At 47.3% G+C, this 17,257-nt stretch overlaps 3 non-coding genes across 3 annotated transcripts; all 3 read left to right on the top strand.

Annotated features, from left to right (window-relative positions):
- Positions 1–4,589: 4,589 nt before the first annotated feature.
- trnaf-gaa (transfer RNA phenylalanine (anticodon GAA)) lies at positions 4,590–4,662 on the top strand. Its single transcript has one exon. It is a non-coding gene; the product is annotated as a tRNA-Phe (tRNA).
- Positions 4,663–5,108: 446 nt separating this feature from the next.
- Positions 5,109–5,182, top strand: trnai-aau (transfer RNA isoleucine (anticodon AAU)). Its single transcript has one exon. It is a non-coding gene; the product is annotated as a tRNA-Ile (tRNA).
- An 82-nt stretch (positions 5,183–5,264) lies between these two features.
- On the top strand, positions 5,265–5,337 carry trnaf-gaa (transfer RNA phenylalanine (anticodon GAA)). Its single transcript has one exon. It is a non-coding gene; the product is annotated as a tRNA-Phe (tRNA).
- Positions 5,338–17,257: the final 11,920 nt, after the last annotated feature.

The following is a 17,257-nucleotide window of genomic DNA, read 5'->3' as shown; positions in this document are numbered from 1 at the left end:
GTTTTGTCCAATAGCGATATGATTGCTTATGCCCTCTTGTGGGAATTTCCGGGACAGCGGAAAAATGACCTAAATCTTATAATTTTTGTAAAACGGAAACCGAATGTCCGACAAAGTTCATTTGATGACTTCCTGGTAGGTCCGGCCCTGCCGCTCGGCCCGACGCCGTCCGCGAATTTTACAAACGATTTCGGACGTCTAGTAAGGGACCGTACATTTGCAATATGGACTTTCTCACTAACCATACAGGTACTGCCGAAATCTTCCCTTAAGGTATGTAAGTAATGTCTTGCTTTTTCATCTGACATTTTGACATCAGTGTTACATTAAAGTTGCTTGTCATTGCTACATGACAGTAGGTTGTCGTAAAGACAAGGCTGCATGAAGTGTGAACTGCAGCTTTCTTGGATCCACAAAAAAATGTGTTTTTGGGGAATGCGGGCATCGATCCCACTACCTATAGCATGCTAAGCAAACACAATACATGCATCTCAACAATTGCGCTCTGTAGCCAGCGGCCGGTTAGCGCAGTTGGTTAGAGTGTGTGATACGCTGCTCTCTGAAAGTAAGTAATGTCTTTCTTTTTCATCTGACATTGTGACATCAGTGTTACATGAGAGTTTCTTGTCATTGTTACATGACAGTTTCTTGTCATTGTTTACATGACAGTAGGTTGTCGTAAGACAAAATCAAATCAAATCAAATCAAATTTTATTTGTCACATACACATGGTTAGCAGATGTTAATGCGAGTGTAGCGAAATGCTTGTGCTTCTAGTTCCGACAATGCAGTGATAACCAACAAGTAATCTAACTAACAATTCCAAAACTACTGTCTTATACACAGTGTAAGGGGATAAGGAATATGTACATAAGGATATATGAATGAGTGATGGTACAGAGCAGCATACAGTAGATGGTATCGAGTACAGTATATACATATGAGATGAGTATGTAGACAAAGTAAACAAAGTGGCATAGTTAAAGTGGCTAGTGACATAAGAATGCAGTCGATGATCTAGAGTACAGTATATACGTATGCATATGAGATGAATAATGTAGGGTAAGTAACATTATATAAGGTAGCATTGTTTAAAGTGGCTAGTGATATATTTACATCATTTCCCATCAATTCCCATTATTAAAGTGGCTGGAGTTGGGTCAGTGTCAATGACAGTGTGTTGGCAGCAGCCACTCAATGTTAGTGGTGGCTGTTTAACAGTCTGATGGCCTTGAGATAGAAGCTGTTTTTCAGTCTCTCGGTCCCAGCTTTGATGCACCTGTACTGACCTCGCCTTCTGGATGATAGCGGGGTGAACAGGCAGTGGTTCGGGTGGTTGATGTCCTTGATGATCTTTATGGCCTTCCTGTAACATCGGGTGGTGTAGGTGTCCTGGAGGGCAGGTAGTTTGCCCCCGGTGATGCGTTGTGCAGACCTCACTACCCTCTGGAGAGCCTTACGGTTGAGGGCGGAGCAGTTGCCGTACCAGGCGGTGATACAGCCCGCCAGGATGCTCTCGATTGTGCATCTGTAGAAGTTTGTGAGTGCTTTTGGTGACAAGCCGAATTTCTTCAGCCTCCTGAGGTTGAAGAGGCGCTGCTGCGCCTTCTTCACGACGCTGTCAGTGTGAGTGGACCAATTCAGTTTGTCTGTGATGTGTATGCCGAGGAACTTAAAACTTGCTACCCTCTCCACTACTGATCCATCGATGTGGATAGGGGGTGTTCCCTCTGCTGTTTCCTGAAGTCCACAATCATCTCCTTAGTTTTGTTGACGTTGAGTGTGAGGTTATTTTCCTGACACCACACTCCGAGGGCCCTCACCTCCTCCCTGTAGGCCGTCTCGTCGTTGTTGGTAATCAAGCCTACCACTGTTGTGTCGTCCGCAAACTTGATGATTGAGTTGGAGGCGTGCATGGCCACGCAGTCGTGGGTGAACAGGGAGTACAGGAGAGGGCTCAGAACGCACCCTTGTGGAGCCCCGTGTTGAGGATCAGCGGGGAGGAGATGTTGTTGCCTACCCTCACCACCTGGGGGCGGCCCGTCAGGAAGTCCAGTACCCAGTTGCACAGGGCGGGGTCGAGACCCAGGGTCTCGAGCTTGATGACGAGCTTGGAGGGTACTATGGTGTTGAATGCCGAGCTGTAGTCGATGAACAGCATTCTCACATAGGTATTCCTCTTGTCCAGGTGGGTTAGGGCAGTGTGCAGTGTGGTTGAGATTGCATCGTCTGTGGACCTATTTGGGCGGTAAGCAAATTGGAGTGGGTCTAGGTGTCAGGTAGGGTGGAGGTGATATGGTCCTTGACTAGTCTCTCAAAGCACTTCATGATGACGGAAGTGAGTGCTACGGGCGGTAGTCGTTTAGCTCAGTTACCTTAGCTTTCTTGGGAACAGGAACAATGGTGGCCCTCTTGAAGCATGTGGGAACAGCAGACTGGTATAGGGATTGATTGAATATGTCCGTAAACACACCGGCCAGCTGGTCTGCGCATGCTCTGAGGGCGCGGCTGGGGATGCCGTCTGGGCCTGCAGCCTTGCGAGGGTTAACACGTTTAAATGTCTTACTCACCTCGGCTGCAGTGAAGGAGAGACCGCATGTTTTCGTTGCAGGCCGTGTCAGTGGCACTGTATTGTCCTCAAAGCGGGCAAAAAAGTTATTTAGTCTGCCTGGGAGCAAGACATCCTGGTCCGTGACTGGGCTGGGTTTCTTCTTGTAGTCCGTGATTGACTGTAGACCCTGCCACATGCCTCTTGTGTCTGAGCCATTGAATTGAGATTCCACTTTGTCTCTGTACTGACGCTTAGCTTGTTTAATAGCCTTGCGGAGGGAATAGCTGCATTGTTTATATTCGGACATATTACCAGACACCTTGCCCTGATTAAAAGCAGTGGTTCGCGCTTTCAGTTTCACGCGAATGCTGCCATCAATCCACGGTTTCTGGTTTGGGAATGTTTTTATCGTTGCTATGGGAACGACATCTTCGACGCACGTTCTAATGAACTCGCACACCGAATCAGCGTATTCGTCAATATTTCCATCTGACGCAATACTGAAACATGTCCCAGTCCACGTGATGGAAGCAGTCTTGGAGTGTGGAGTCAGCTTGGTCTGACCAGCGTTGGACAGACCTCAGCGTGGGAGCCTCTTGTTTTAGTTTCTGCCTGTAGGCAGGGATCAGCAAAATGGAGTCGTGGTCAGCTTTTCCGAAAGGGGGCGGGGCAGGGCCTTATATGCGTCGCGGAAGTTAGAGTAACAATGATCCAAGGTTTTACCACCCCTGGTTGCGCAATCGATATGCTGGTAAAATTTAGGGAGTCTTGTTTTCAGATTAGCTTTGTTAAAAATCCCCAGCTACAATGAATGCAGCCTCCGGATAAATGGTTTCCAGTTTGCAAAGAGTTAAATAAAGTTCGTTCAGAGCCATCGATGTGTCTGCTTGGGGGGATATATACGGCTGTGATTATAATCGAGGAGAATTCTCTTGGAAGATAATGCGGTCTACATTTGATTGTGAGGAATTCTAAATCAGGTGAACAGAAGGATTTGAGTTCCTGTATGTTTCCTTCATCACACCATGTCTCGTTAGTCATGAGGCATACGCCCCCGCCACTCTTCTTACCAGAAAGATGTTTGTTTCTGTCGGGCGCGATGCGTGGAGAAACCCGTTGGCTGCACCGCATCGGATAGCGTCTTCCCAGTAAGCCATGTTTCTGTGAAGCAGAGAACGTTGCAGTCTCTGATGTCCCTCTGGAATGCTACCCTTGCTCGGATTTCGTCAACCTTGTTGTCAAGAGACTGGACATTGGCAAGAAGAATGCTGGGGAGTGGTGCGCGATGTGCCCTTTTTCGGAGTCTGACCAGAACACCGCCTCGTTTCCCTCTTTTTCGGAGTCGTTTCCTTGGGTCGCTGCATGCGATCCATTCCGTTGTCTTGTTTGTAAGGCAGAACACCGGATCCGCGTCGCGGAAAACATATTCTTGGTCGTACTGATGGTGAGTTGGCGCTGATCTTATATTCAGTAGTTCTTCTCGACTGTATGTAATGAAACCTAAGATAACCTGGGGTACTAATGTAAGAAATAACACGTAAAAAAACAAAAAACTGCATAGTTTCCTAGGAACGCGAAGCGAGGCGGCCATCTCAGTCGGCGCCGGAAGTTAAAAATTTTTTTTTTAAAAAGGCTGTATGAAGTGTGAACTGGAGTTTTCTTGGATCCATAAAACAATGTGCTTTTGGAGAATGTGGGCATCGATCCCACTACCTCACGCGTGCAAAGCATTTGAGCTAATTCCCCAGCCGTTTGGAATTTCCGCAAGAAGCAACCAAGAGGGTCCAGTCTTGTCAGGCTATGCTGTTGGTGGACTTGTTTGTTGACGTGCCAGCACTTGCAGAGGCTCGGTGCATATCAAACATTGAGCAAAATAGCAAATGGACGGTTAGCTCAGTTCGTTAGAGTGTGGTGCTAATAATGCCAAGGTCATGGGTTCGATCCCCATACTACCTATTATGTACATTTTGAGTGTCAAAATTATGAGTCACATGCATGTGAATTGTCAAGGGTGCCACAGAATTATGTTGAGTGAATTGCCGGAATAGCTCAGTTGGGAGAGCGTTAGACTGAAGATCTAAAGGTCCCTGCTTCGATCCTGGGTTTCGGCATCTGTATTTGTTCTTTCTTTATGCTCTGGCTTCAAGGAAACTTTCCACAGCTTTTATTTGTGGGCCTCAATGGTGTGTGCTACGCTGCTCCTCTGAAAGTAAGTAATGTCTTGCTTTTTCATCTGACATTTTGACATCAGTGTTACATTAAAGTTGCTTGTCATTGCTACATGACAGTAGGTTGTCGTAAGACAAGGCTGCATGAAGTGTGAACTGGAGTTTTCTTGGATCCATAAAACAATGTGCTTTTGGAGAATGTGGGAATCGATCCCACTACCTCACGCGTGCAAAGCATTTGAGCTAATTCCCCAGCCGTTTGGAATTTCCGCAAGAAGCAACCAAGAGGGTCCAGTCTTGTCAGGCTATGCTGTTGGTGGACTTGTTCGTTGACGTGCCAGCACTTGCAGAGGCTCGGTGCATTTCAACAATTGAGCAAAATAGCAAATGGCTGGTTAGCTCAGTTGGTTAGAGTGTGGTGCTAATAACGCCAAGGTCATGGGTTTGATCCCCATACTGGCTATTATGTACATTTTGAGTATCAAAATTATGAGTCACATGCATGTGAATTGTCAAGGGTGCCACAGAATTATGTTGAGTGAATTGCCGGAATAGCTCAGTTGGGAGAGCGTTAGACTGAAGATCTAAAAGTCCCTGGTTAGATCCCGGGTTTCGGCATCTGTATTTGTTCTTTCTTTATGCTCTGGCTTCAAGGAAACTTTCCACAGCTTTGTTTGTGGGCCTCAATGGTGTGTGCTACGCTGCTCCTCTGAAAGTAAGTAATGTCTTGCTTTTTCATCTGACATTTTGACATCAGTGTTACATTAAAGTTCGCTTGTTATTGCTACATGACAGTAGGTTGTCGTAAGACAAGGCTGCATGAAGTGTGAACTGCAGCTGCCGGTTAGCTCAGTTGGTTAGAGTGTGTGATACGCTGCTCTCTGAAAGTAAGTAATGTCTTTCTTTTTCATCTGACATTGTGATATCAGTGTTACATGAGAGTTTCTTGTCATACCTTAAGGGAAGATTTCGGCAGTACCTGTATGGTTAGTGAGAAAGTCCATATTGCAAATGTACGGTCCCTTACTAGACGTCCGAAATCGTTTGTAAAATTTGCGGACGGCGTCGGGCCGAGCGGCAGGGCCGGACCTACCAGGAAGTCATCAAATGAACTTTGTCGGACATTCGGTTTCCGTTTTACAAAAATAATAAGATTTAGGTCATTTTTCCGCTGTCCCGGAAATTCCCACAAGAGGGCATAAGCAATCACATTGCTATTGGACAAAAACATCACGATTCACGACGGGGCCTTATCTCGAAAACTGAAAATATTTAGAAGCCGAAACTCGGTGAGCGTAGGGGCGGCATAATGGGCAGTTGGCCCCGAACAAGATGGCGTCTAGGCCTCAACGGTTTTTGAGTTATGGCCATTTATCTGGGATTAAAGGTCCAAAATGAAAATAGAGAAATTATTTTTCCACTTCACGTCAAAGTCAAGGAGCCTCCGGTGTCAATAAAAAAAGAACCAGCCATTTATCTATCGTCATTTAAGAGAAATCGTACAACGACACCTTGGTGATGTTCACGGATAGGTGTTTTTTTTTTTCAACGGTTACAGATCCAGTTGCAGGGTGTTCTTACGAATCTTTTTAAAGTGTGCTGCGGAGCTCTGCGAGATTTCTGTGATTTTCTATGATTTTCTGAAATAACACACACTCACTAAACCCTCCGTAAATAACTCAGTTCTTAACGTAAAGACTTCAAACTCAGGATTCTGTAAAGGCATACCCAAATCATGATATGAGTTTATTTATAGCTTCCTGTGCCAACCGGAAGTGCCTTAAATGGTGTCACAGTGGCAGTTTCCAAGGGTTAAAAAGGTCAGATCTTTTCAAAACTTCATATGTGTGATTAGGCAACCCCCATAAACTGTAAGTCAGTCATTTCTCCCAACAGATGTCAAAGAAAAGCTCTCTCTCACACACACACACAGAAACACACACACAGCAAGGATGGAGTGACAAAGTGCGGTGCTTAAAGACACACAAAGCCTAAAAAGTGGGTTTGGTGTCAATTGGTATCAGTTTGGTGTCAGAATGACATCTAATTGACTGATGGACACTGACTTGCTAGTTGACTTTTGTACATTAGCAATATGTTTAAAGGGAGAGGGACCATCACCAAAATGGCATTCTGAAATCAACACAAAAAATGGCATCACCATAGTCTCCAGACTGTGTAGAGTTCAACGAGACGCCCCGCTTGACCGTAGCTCGCTCTGAGTGCAGCGACCTTGAAAAAAAGAAGGCGCAAAAGGAAGGCTGGCCCTCAATGTCATTTGCTTTTGGGTGACAGTGAGAGAACCGTTAGGGTGAGAAGCACAATTCGACCTCAGGTACGTTCCTGAGGTCCTCCCGATCCGTGCAAGCCTAACCTTGACCGTGTGGCATTAACCCTTTTTTAAATTGTATTTTTATTTTTTTACCTTTATTTAACCAGGCAAGTCAATTAAGAACAAATTCTTATTTTCAATGACGGCCTGGGAACAGTGGGTAAACTGCCTGTTCAGGGGCAGAACGACAGATTTGTACCTTGTCAGCTGGGGGGTTTGAACTCACAACCTTCCGGTTACTAGTCCAACGCTCTAACCACTAGGCTACCCTGCCGCATTAACCCTTAACAGTTAAAAGAAGGCGTTTACTTCAAACCGTTTGCATTGACTTCTCTCCCCATAGGAATACATTGCCTGCACCTCTAAATTCAACCTGAAGCCTATGTAGGTTATGAATGCCTAATGAACCCCGTCTTCTATGACAGTCCATCAGACCACTATGAGGTCTACCTGTGTCGATTCTAAACTTCCTGGAGCAACCGGAAGTGGTTAAATTGACCGAAAAGGTGTTTTGATGTACATAACCTTCAAAGGTGAAAATGACTACATTCAACCCTGTGTAGATCGTAGATCAGTCAATTCTTAACTTAAAGACATAAAACTCAGGATTCTGTAAGTTTCTATGTCAATCAAGACATGTGTTTACTTATAGCTTCCTGTGCCAACCGGAAGTGCCTTTAATTGGGTCACACTGTCTGTTTTGAAGGGTTAAAAAAGTCACATCTCTCCAAAACTTCATATGTGTGACTAGGTAAACCTCATGAACTGTAAATCAGTCATTTCTCCCAACAGATGTCAAAGAAAAGTTCTCACACACACACACAGCAAGGATGGAGTGAAAAAGGGCGGTGCTCAAAGACACAGAGAGCAGGCAATGGTATAAACATAATCTCTAGGCCGTGCCGAGTTCAACAAGATATCCCGCTTGACCGTAGCTCGCTCGGTCTGAGCGCAGCGACCATGAGAAAAGTAGGCCCAAAATTAAGCCTGCCCCGCCACGTCATTTGCTTTTGGGTGACAGTGAGAGAACCTTTAGGGTGAGAAGCCCAATTTGACCTCAGGTACGTTCCTAAGTGTCATGTATTGTCATGTTATGTCTTGTCCCTGTTCTTTCTCTTCTCTTCGTTTCCCCCTGCTGGTCGTATTAGGTTACTTTCTCTCCCTCTATCTCTCTCTCTCTCTCTATGGTCCTTTCCTGCTCCCAGCTGTTCCTCATTCTCCTAACGACCTCGTTTACTCTCTCACACCTGTCCCCTCTTTTCCCTCTGATTAAGTCTCTATTTCTCTCTCTGTTTCTGCTTCTGTCTTTGTCGGATTCTCGTTTGCTTTGCCCTTGTCCCGTCCTGTCGTAATCTGCCTCTTCATTAGATGCTGCGTGTGAGCAGGTGTCTCTGTCCTCTACGGCCCGCGCCTACCCGGAGGGACCTGCAGTCTGTTGTCGCTAGCCCTGCTATTCTCCTCTACTGCTAGAGGGGGACTCTCCTGTAAAGATTGAGGATTTATGTTTTCCCTGTTTGGACATTAAAAGACTCTGTTTCTGTTAAACCGCTTTTGGGTCCTCACTCACCTGCATAACAGAAGAATCCGACCAAGAATGGACCCAGCGACTTCGGATCCTCTCCACTCAGCCGTCGAGATCCAGGGAGCGATGCTAGGCAGACACGAGCAGGAATTGTCTGCTGCTCGACATGCCGTTGAGACCCTGGCCGCCCAAGTCTCCGACCTCTCGAAACATATTCACCATCTCCGCCTCGATCCACCGGCTACTTCCAGGGCTTCCGAGTCTCCGGAGCCCAGAATTAATAACCCACCGTGTTACTCTGGGGAACCCACTGAATGCCGCTCGTTCCTCACCCAGTGTGATATTGTGTTCTCTCTCCAGCCCAACACGTACTCCAGGGGTACAGCTGAGTGTACTAACCAGTATCAGAACTTTAAGGAGGAGATGATACGGGTTTTTGATCGTTCAGTTTTTGGGAAAGAAGCTTCCAGGGCCCTGTCTTCCCTATGTCAAGGTAATCGATCCATAACTGATTACTCTATAGAGTTTCGCACTCTTGCTGCCTCCAGTGACTGGAACGAGCCGGCGTTGCTCGCTCGTTTTCTGGAGGGTCTCCGCGCGGAGGTAAAGGATGAGATTCTCTCCCGGGAGGTTCCTTCCAGCGTGGATTCCTTGATTGAACTCGCTATTCGCATAGAACGACGGGTAGATCTTCGTCACCGAGCTCGTGGAAGGGAGCTCGCGTTATCCGTTTCCCCCCTCTCCGCATCACTACCATCTTCCTCCACTGGCTCAGGTGCTGAGCCCATGCAGCTGGGGGGTATTCGCATCTCGACTAAGGAGAGGGAACGGAGAATCACCAACCGCCTCTGTCTCTATTGCGGTTCCGCTGGTCATTTTGTCATTTCATGTCCAGTAAAAGGCCAGAGCTCATCAGTAAGCGGAGGGCTACTGGTGAGCGCTACTACTCAGGTCTCTCCTTCAAGATCCTGTACTACCTTGTCGGTCCATCTACGCTGGACCGGTTCGGCAGCTTCCTGCAGTGCCTTGATAGACTCTGGGGCGGAGGGCTGTTTTATGGACGAAGCCTGGGCTCGGGAACATGACATTCCTCTCAGACAGTTAGGGGAGCCCACGGCCATGTTCGCCTTGGATGGTAGTCCTCTCCCCAGGATTCAGCGTGAAACGCTACCTTTAACCCTCACTGTCTCTGGTAATCATAGCGAAACCATTTATTTTTAAATTTTTCGTTCACCTTTTACACCTGTTGTTTTGGGCCATCCCTGGCTAGTGTGTCATAATCCTTCTATTAATTGGTCTAGTAATTCTATCCTCTCCTGGAACGTCTCTTGTCATGTGAAGTGTTTAATGTCTGCTATCCCTCCTGTTTCTTCTGCCCCTTCTTCACAGGAGGAGCCTGGTGATTTGACAGGGGTGCCGGAGGAATATCATGATCTGCGCACGGTCTTCAGTCGGTCCAGGGCCACCTCCCTTCCTCCGCACCGGTCGTATGATTGTAGTATTGATCTCCTTCCGTGTACCACTCCGCCCCGGGGTAGACTATACTCTCTGTCGGCTCCCGAACGTAAGGCTCTCGAAGATTATTTGTCTGTAGCTCTCGACGCCGGTACCGTAGTCCCTTCCTCCTCTCCCGCCGGAGCGGGGTTTTTTTGTTAAGAAAAGGACGGGACCCTGCGCCCCTGCGTGGATTATCGAGGGCTGAATGACATAACGGTTAAGAATCGTTATCCGCTTCCCCTTATGTCTTCAGCCTTCGAGATCCTGCAGGGAGCCAGGTTTTTCACTAAGTTGGACCTTCGTAACGCTTACCATCTCGTACGCATCAGGGAGGGGGACGAGTGGAAAACGGCGTTTAACACTCCGTTAGGGCACTTTGAATACCGGGTTCTGCCGTTCGGCCTCGCTAACGCTCCAGCTGTCTTTCAGGCATTAGTGAATGATGTACTGAGAGACATGCTGAACATCTTTGTTTTCGTTTACCTTGACGATATCCTGATTTTTTCACCGTCACTCCAGATTCATGTTCAGCACGTTCGACGTGTCCTCCAGCGCCTTTTAGAGAATTGTCTTTTTGTGAAGGCTGAGAAGTGCGCTTTTCATGTCTCCTCCGTCACATTTCTCGGTTCTGTTATTTCCGCTGAAGGCATTAAGATGGATCCCGCTAAGGTCCAAGCTGTCAGCGATTGGCCCATCCCTAAGTCACGTGTCGAGCTGCAGCGCTTTCGGCTTCGCGAATTTCTATCGTCGTTTCATTCGTAATTTCGGTCAGGTGGCAGCTCCTCTCACAGCCCTTACTTCTGTCAAGACGTGCTTTAAGTGGTCCGTTTCCGCCCAGGGAGCTTTTGATCTCCTCAAGAAGCGTTTTACATCCGCTCCTATCCTTGTTACACCTGACGTCTCTAGACAGTTCATTGTCGAGGTTGACGCGTCAGAGGTGGGCGTGGGAGCCATTCTTTCCCAGCGCTCCCATTCTGACGACAAGGTCCACCCTTGCGCGTATTTTTCTCATCGCCTGTCGCCGTCGGAACGTAACTATGATGTGGGAAACCGCGAACTGCTCGCCATCCGCTTAGCCCTAGGCGAATGGCGACAGTGGTTGGAGGGGGCGACCGTTCCTTTGTCGTTTGGACTGACCATAGGAACCTTGAGTACATCCGTTCTGCCAAACGACTTAATGCGCGTCAGGCTCGTTGGGCGCTGTTTTTCGCTCGTTTCGAGTTCGTTATTTCTTATCGTCCGGGCTCTAAGAACACCAAGCCTGATGCTTTATCCCGTCTCTTCAGTTCTTCAGTAGCCTCCACCGACCCCGAGGGGATTCTCCCTGAGGGGCGTGTTGTCGGGTTGACTGTCTGGGGAATTGAGAGGCAGGTAAAGCAAGCACTCACTCACACTCCGTCACCGCGCGCTTGTCCTAGGAACCTTCTTTTCGTTCCCGTTCCTACTCGTCTGGCCGTTCTTCAGTGGGCTCACTCTGCCAAGTTAGCCGGCCACCCCGGCGTTCGGGGTACGCTTGCTTCTATTCGCCAGCGTTTTTGGTGGCCCACTCAGGAGCGTGACACGCGTCGTTTCGTGGCTGCTTGTTTGGACTGCGCGCAGACTAAGTCCGGTAACTCTCCTCCTGCCGGCTGTCTCAGACCGCTTTCCATTCCCTCTCGACCGTGGTCTCACATCGCCTTAGACTTTATTACCGGTCTGCCTTCGTCAGCGGGGAAGACTGTTATTCTAACGGTTGTCGATAGGTTCTCTAAGGCGGCTCATTTTATTCCCTCGCTAAGCTTCCTTCTGCTAAAGAGACGGCACAAATCATCATTGAGAATGTTTTCAGAATTCATGGCCTTCCGTCAGACGCCGTTTCGGACAGGGGTCCGCAATTCACGTCTCAATTTTGGAGGGAGTTTTGCCGTTTGATTGGGGCTTCCGTCAGTCTCTCTTCCGGTTTTCACCCCCAGTCTAACGGTCAAGCAGAACGGGCCAATCAGACTATTGGTCGCATCTTACGCAGTCTTTCCTTTCGTAACCCTGCGTCTTGGGCAGAACAGCTCCCCTGGGCAGAATACGCTCACAACTCGCTTCCTTCGTCTGCGACCGGGCTATCTCCTTTTCAGAGTAGCCTCGGATACCAGCCTCCTCTGTTCTCGTCCCAGCTCGCCGAGTCCAGCGTCCCCTCCGCTCAGGCTTTTGTCCAACGTTGTGAGCGCACCTGGAAGAGGGTCAGGTCTGCACTTTGCCGTTATAGGGCGCAGACTGAGAGCCGCTAATAAGCGTAGGACTAAGAGTCCTAGGTATTGTCGCGGTCAGAGAGTATGGCTCTCCACTCGTAACCTTCCCCTTATGACAGCTTCTCGCAAATTGACCCCGCGGTTCATTGGTCCGTTCCGTATTTCTCAGGTCATTAATCCTGTCGCAGTGCGACTTCTTCTTCCACGACATCTTCGTCGCGTCCACCCGGTCTTCCATGTCTCCTGTGTCAAGCCCTTTCTTCGCGCCCCCGTTCGTCTCCCCCCCCGTCCTTGTCGAGGGCGCACCTATCTACAGGGTCCGGAAGATTATGGACATGCGTCCTCGGGGCCGTGGTCATCAGTACCTAGTGGGTTGGGAGGGGTACGGTCCTGAGGAAAGGAGTTGGGTTCCATCTCGGGACGTGCTGGACCGTTCTCTGATCGATGATTTCCTCCGTTGCCGCCAGGTTTCCTCCTCGAGTGCGCCAGGAGGCGCTCGGTGAGTGGGGGGGTACTGTCATGTATTGTCATGTTATGTCTTGTCCCTGTTCTTTCTCTTCTCTTCGTTTCCCCCTGCTGGTCGTATTAGGTTACTTTCTCTCCCTCTATCTCTCTCTCTCTATGGTCCTTTCCTGCTCCCAGCTGTTCCTCATTCTCCTAACGACCTCGTTTACTCTCTCACACCTGTCCCCTCTTTTCCCTCTGATTAAGTCTCTATTTCTCTCTCTGTTTCTGCTTCTTTCTTTGTCGGATTCTCGTTTGCTTTGCCCTTGTCCCGTCCTGTCGTAATCTGCCTCTTCATTAGATGCTGCGTGTGAGCAGGTGTCTCTGTCCTCTACGGCCCGCGCCTACCCGGAGGGACCTGCAGTCTGTTGCCGCTAGCCCTGCTATTCTCCTCTACTGCTAGAGGGGGACTCTCCTGTAAAGATTGAGGATTTATGTTTTCCCTGTTTGGACATTAAAAGACTCTGTTTCTGTTAAACCGCTTTTGGGTCCTCACTCACCTGCATAACACCTAAGGTCCTTCCGATCCGTGCAAGCCTAACCTTGACCGTGTGGCATTAACCCTTAATAGTTAAAAGAAGGTGTTTACTTCAAAGAGTTTGCATTGACTTGTCTCCCCATAGGAATACATTGCCTGCACCCCTAAATTCAACCTGAAGTCTATATGGGTTATGAATGCCGTATGAACCTGTCTTTAGTAACAGTCCATCAGGGCAGTATGAGGTCTACCTGTGTGGATTCTAAGCTTCCTGGACCAACCGGAAGTGGTTAAAATCACCCTAAAAGTGTTTTTCCATACCCTGCCTGCAGTTTGATAGACATAGTGCATTCAACCCTGTGTAAATCAGTCAATTCTTAATGTAAGGACTTAAAACTCAGGATTCTGTAACAGCATAACCCAGTGAGGATATGTGTTGATTTATAGCTTCCTGTGCCAACCGGAAGTGCCATAATTGGTGTCTCAGGGGCTGTTTCGAGGGGTTAAAAAAGTCAGATCTTTCCAAAACTTCATATGTGTGATTAGGCAACCCCCATGAACTGTAAATCAGTCATTTTTCCCATACAATTTCAAAGGAAAACTCACACAGACACACAACTTGGAAGGAAGGACGTATTGGGGTTTGTAGAGACAGACAGTGCCTCGAATAGTTAGCTTTGTTCGAGCTAAAAAAGAACCGTCAGACCTAGAGTTCCGAAACTTTAGAAACCTGTTCTAGACCTCAGGTCGATAGTGCGTGGTGAGTTACGTGGCTCTAGACGGTTCTCGGACCTAGAAACAGCTTCGTACATTTGCAATGACTTCAATTCATTTTGACCATTACGAAAATGGCGACATTTAGAAATGTCTCAGAGACACAAGACTAGGTGCATTGCGACCGTCTCGGCCCATATAGTCAGACCCCAACGTTTCTGTCCGATAGCTCATTCAAGGACCCCGTAGCAAGTCATGGAAAAAAGTGGATTTTCAGCACCAATTAGGGTTTTGCTCGGACACCAAATGACCGATCGAGCCGAAACTTGGGATTCGGGGTCGCCTCAGCTAGGCCTACACATAACATAAGGCAGACATATCAGTGTGGATGACGGATCATCACCTCAAGCTGAACCTCGGCAAGACGGAGCTGCTCTTCCTCCCGGGGAAGGACTGCCCGTTCCATGATCTCGCCATCACGGTTGACAACTCCATTGTGTCCTCGTCCCAGAGCGCTAAGAACCTTGGCGTGATCCTGGACAACACCCTGTCGTTCTCAAATAACATCAAGGCGGTGGCCCGTTCCTGTAGGTTCATGCTCTACAACATCCGCAGAGTACGACCCTGCCTCACACAGGAAGCGGCGCAGGTCCTAATCCAGGCACTTGTCATCTCCCGTCTGGATTACTGCAACTCGCTGTTGGCTGGGCTCCCTGCCTGTGCCATTAAACCCCTACAACTCATCCAGAACGCCGCAGCCCGTCTGGTGTTCAACCTTCCCAAGTTCTCTCACGTCACCCCGCTCCTCCGCTCTCTCCACTGGCTTCCAGTTGAAGCTCGCATCCGCTACAAGACCATGGTGCTTGCCTACGGAGCTGTGAGGGGAACGGCACCTCAGTACCTCCAGGCTCTGATCAGGCCCTACACCCAAACAAGGGCACTGCGTTCATCCACCTCTGGCCTGCTCGCCTCCCTACCACTGAGGAAGTACAGTTCCCGCTCAGCCCAGTCAAAACTGTTCGCTGCTCTGGCCCCCCAATGGTGGAACAAACTCCCTCACGACGCCAGGACAGCGGAGTCAATCACCACCTTCCGGAGACACATGAAACCCCACCTCTTTAAGGAATACCTAGGATAGGATAAAGTAATCCTTCTCACCCCCTTAAAAGACCTAGATGCACTATTGTAAAGTGGCTGTTCCACTGGATGTCATAAGGTGAAAGCACCAATTTGTAAGTCGCTCTGGATAAGAGCGTCTGCTAAATGACTTAAATGTAACATGTAAATGTATAAGAAATGGACCCGCAGCTAGAACGTAACTACGTGTTTTATGTTTTTTTTTATGGTTTGAACATAAGGCGTTGTGAATTTTGGGCCAGCTCTGAAGTATGTGATAGTTGGCTACTAAACGAGTTGGAAAAAGTGGGTTTAGTGTCAGTTTGTATCAGTTTGTTGTCAGAATGATATCTAATTGACTGATGGACGGTGACTTGCTGGTGACTCTTGTCCATTTGCAATATGTTTAAACAGTGAGGTACCATCACCAAAAGTGACATTCTGAAATCAACCCTAACGAGCCATTGAGATGAACCAGAATCACTGCCCAGCCATCCCGAGTTCATCGGGCCAGTCAATTTCACATTCCTGCAGGATTTTTATAGCATGACAAATTCGTGATGGTACCTGCCCATTGAACCATATTGCAAATGCACAGTGACTTTGCAAAAGTAAGAAAACATAAACAAATGGACATAATGAAATCCCCTTATTTTTATTTTTGGGTTACCAGTTGCACAACAATGCACGTGCATTTGCAATATGATTCTATAGTGAAAAAACATCACCTAATGGACATTCTGAAATCAACCCTAACGAGCTATTGAGATGAACCAGAATCACTGCCCAGCCATCCCGAGTTCATCGGGCCAGTCAATTTCACATTCCTGCAGGGTTTTTATAGCATGACAAATTCGTGATGGTACCTGCCCATTGAACCATATTGCAAATGCACAGTGACTTTGCAAAAGTGAGAAAACATAAACAAATGGACATGATGAAATCAACACAACGAGTGATGGAAAGGTACAACTATCACTGCTCGGCCATCCTGTGTTCATCAGGCCAGTCAATTTAGCATTTTTGAGCATGTCAAATTTCATATGGTAAATGCCAATTGAACCATATTGCAAATGCACGTGCACTTGCAATATGATTGTATAGTGAAAAAACATCACCAAATGGACATGATGAAATCAACACAACGAGTGATGGAAAGGTACAACTATCACTGCTCGGCCATCCTGTGTTCATCAGGCCAGTCAATTTTGCATTTTTGAGCATGTCAAATTTCATATGGTAAATGCCAATTGAACCATATTGCAAATGCACGTGCACTTGCAATATGATTGTATAGTGAAAAAACATCACCAAATGGACATGATGAAATCAACACAACGAGTGATGGAAAGGAACAACTATCACTGCCCGGCCATCCTGTGTTCCCATAGCGGGCATTAATATCAGAATGACCGGTAAATGCATTTACAACCATATTTTTATTTTTGGGTTACCAGGTGCCTATTTTCAATCACCAGTTGCACAACAATGTGTATCCATCAGAATATTTTAAACAGTCCATAAAGCATTCAGGACGGCCCCCATAGATAGAGGGCCATAATAGGGTACTCCCATAGCGGGCATGGACAATAGGAGTCCCGGTAAATGCATTAACAACCATATTTTTTATTTTTGGGTTACCAGTTGCACAACAATGCACGTGCATTTGCAATATGATTGTATAGTGAAAAAACATCACCAAATGGACATGATGAAATCAACACAACGAGTGATGGAAAGGTACAACTATCACTGCTCGGCCATCCTGTGTTCATCAGGCCAGTCAATTTAGCATTTTTGAGGATGTCAAATTTCATATGGTAAATGCCAATTGAACCATATTGTAAATGCACGTGCACTTGCAATATGATTGTATAGTGAAAAAACATCACCAAATGGACATGATGAAATCAACACAACTAGTGATGGAAAGGTACAACTATCACTTCTCGGCCATCCTGTGTTCATCAGGCCAGTAAATTTTGCATTCCTGCAGGATTTTTATAGCATGACAAAATCGTGATGGTACATGCCCATTGAACCATATTGCAAATGCACAGTGACTTTGCAAAAGTGAGAAAACATAAACAAATGGACATGATGAAATCAACACAACGAGTGATGGAAAGGTACAACTATCACTGCTCGGCCAT

The sequence above is a fragment of the Oncorhynchus nerka genome, linkage group LG27 (assembly GCF_034236695.1).
Source record: "Oncorhynchus nerka isolate Pitt River linkage group LG27, Oner_Uvic_2.0, whole genome shotgun sequence".
Classification (NCBI taxonomy): domain Eukaryota; kingdom Metazoa; phylum Chordata; class Actinopteri; order Salmoniformes; family Salmonidae; genus Oncorhynchus; species Oncorhynchus nerka.
This window is presented reverse-complemented; position numbering and strand designations above follow the sequence as displayed.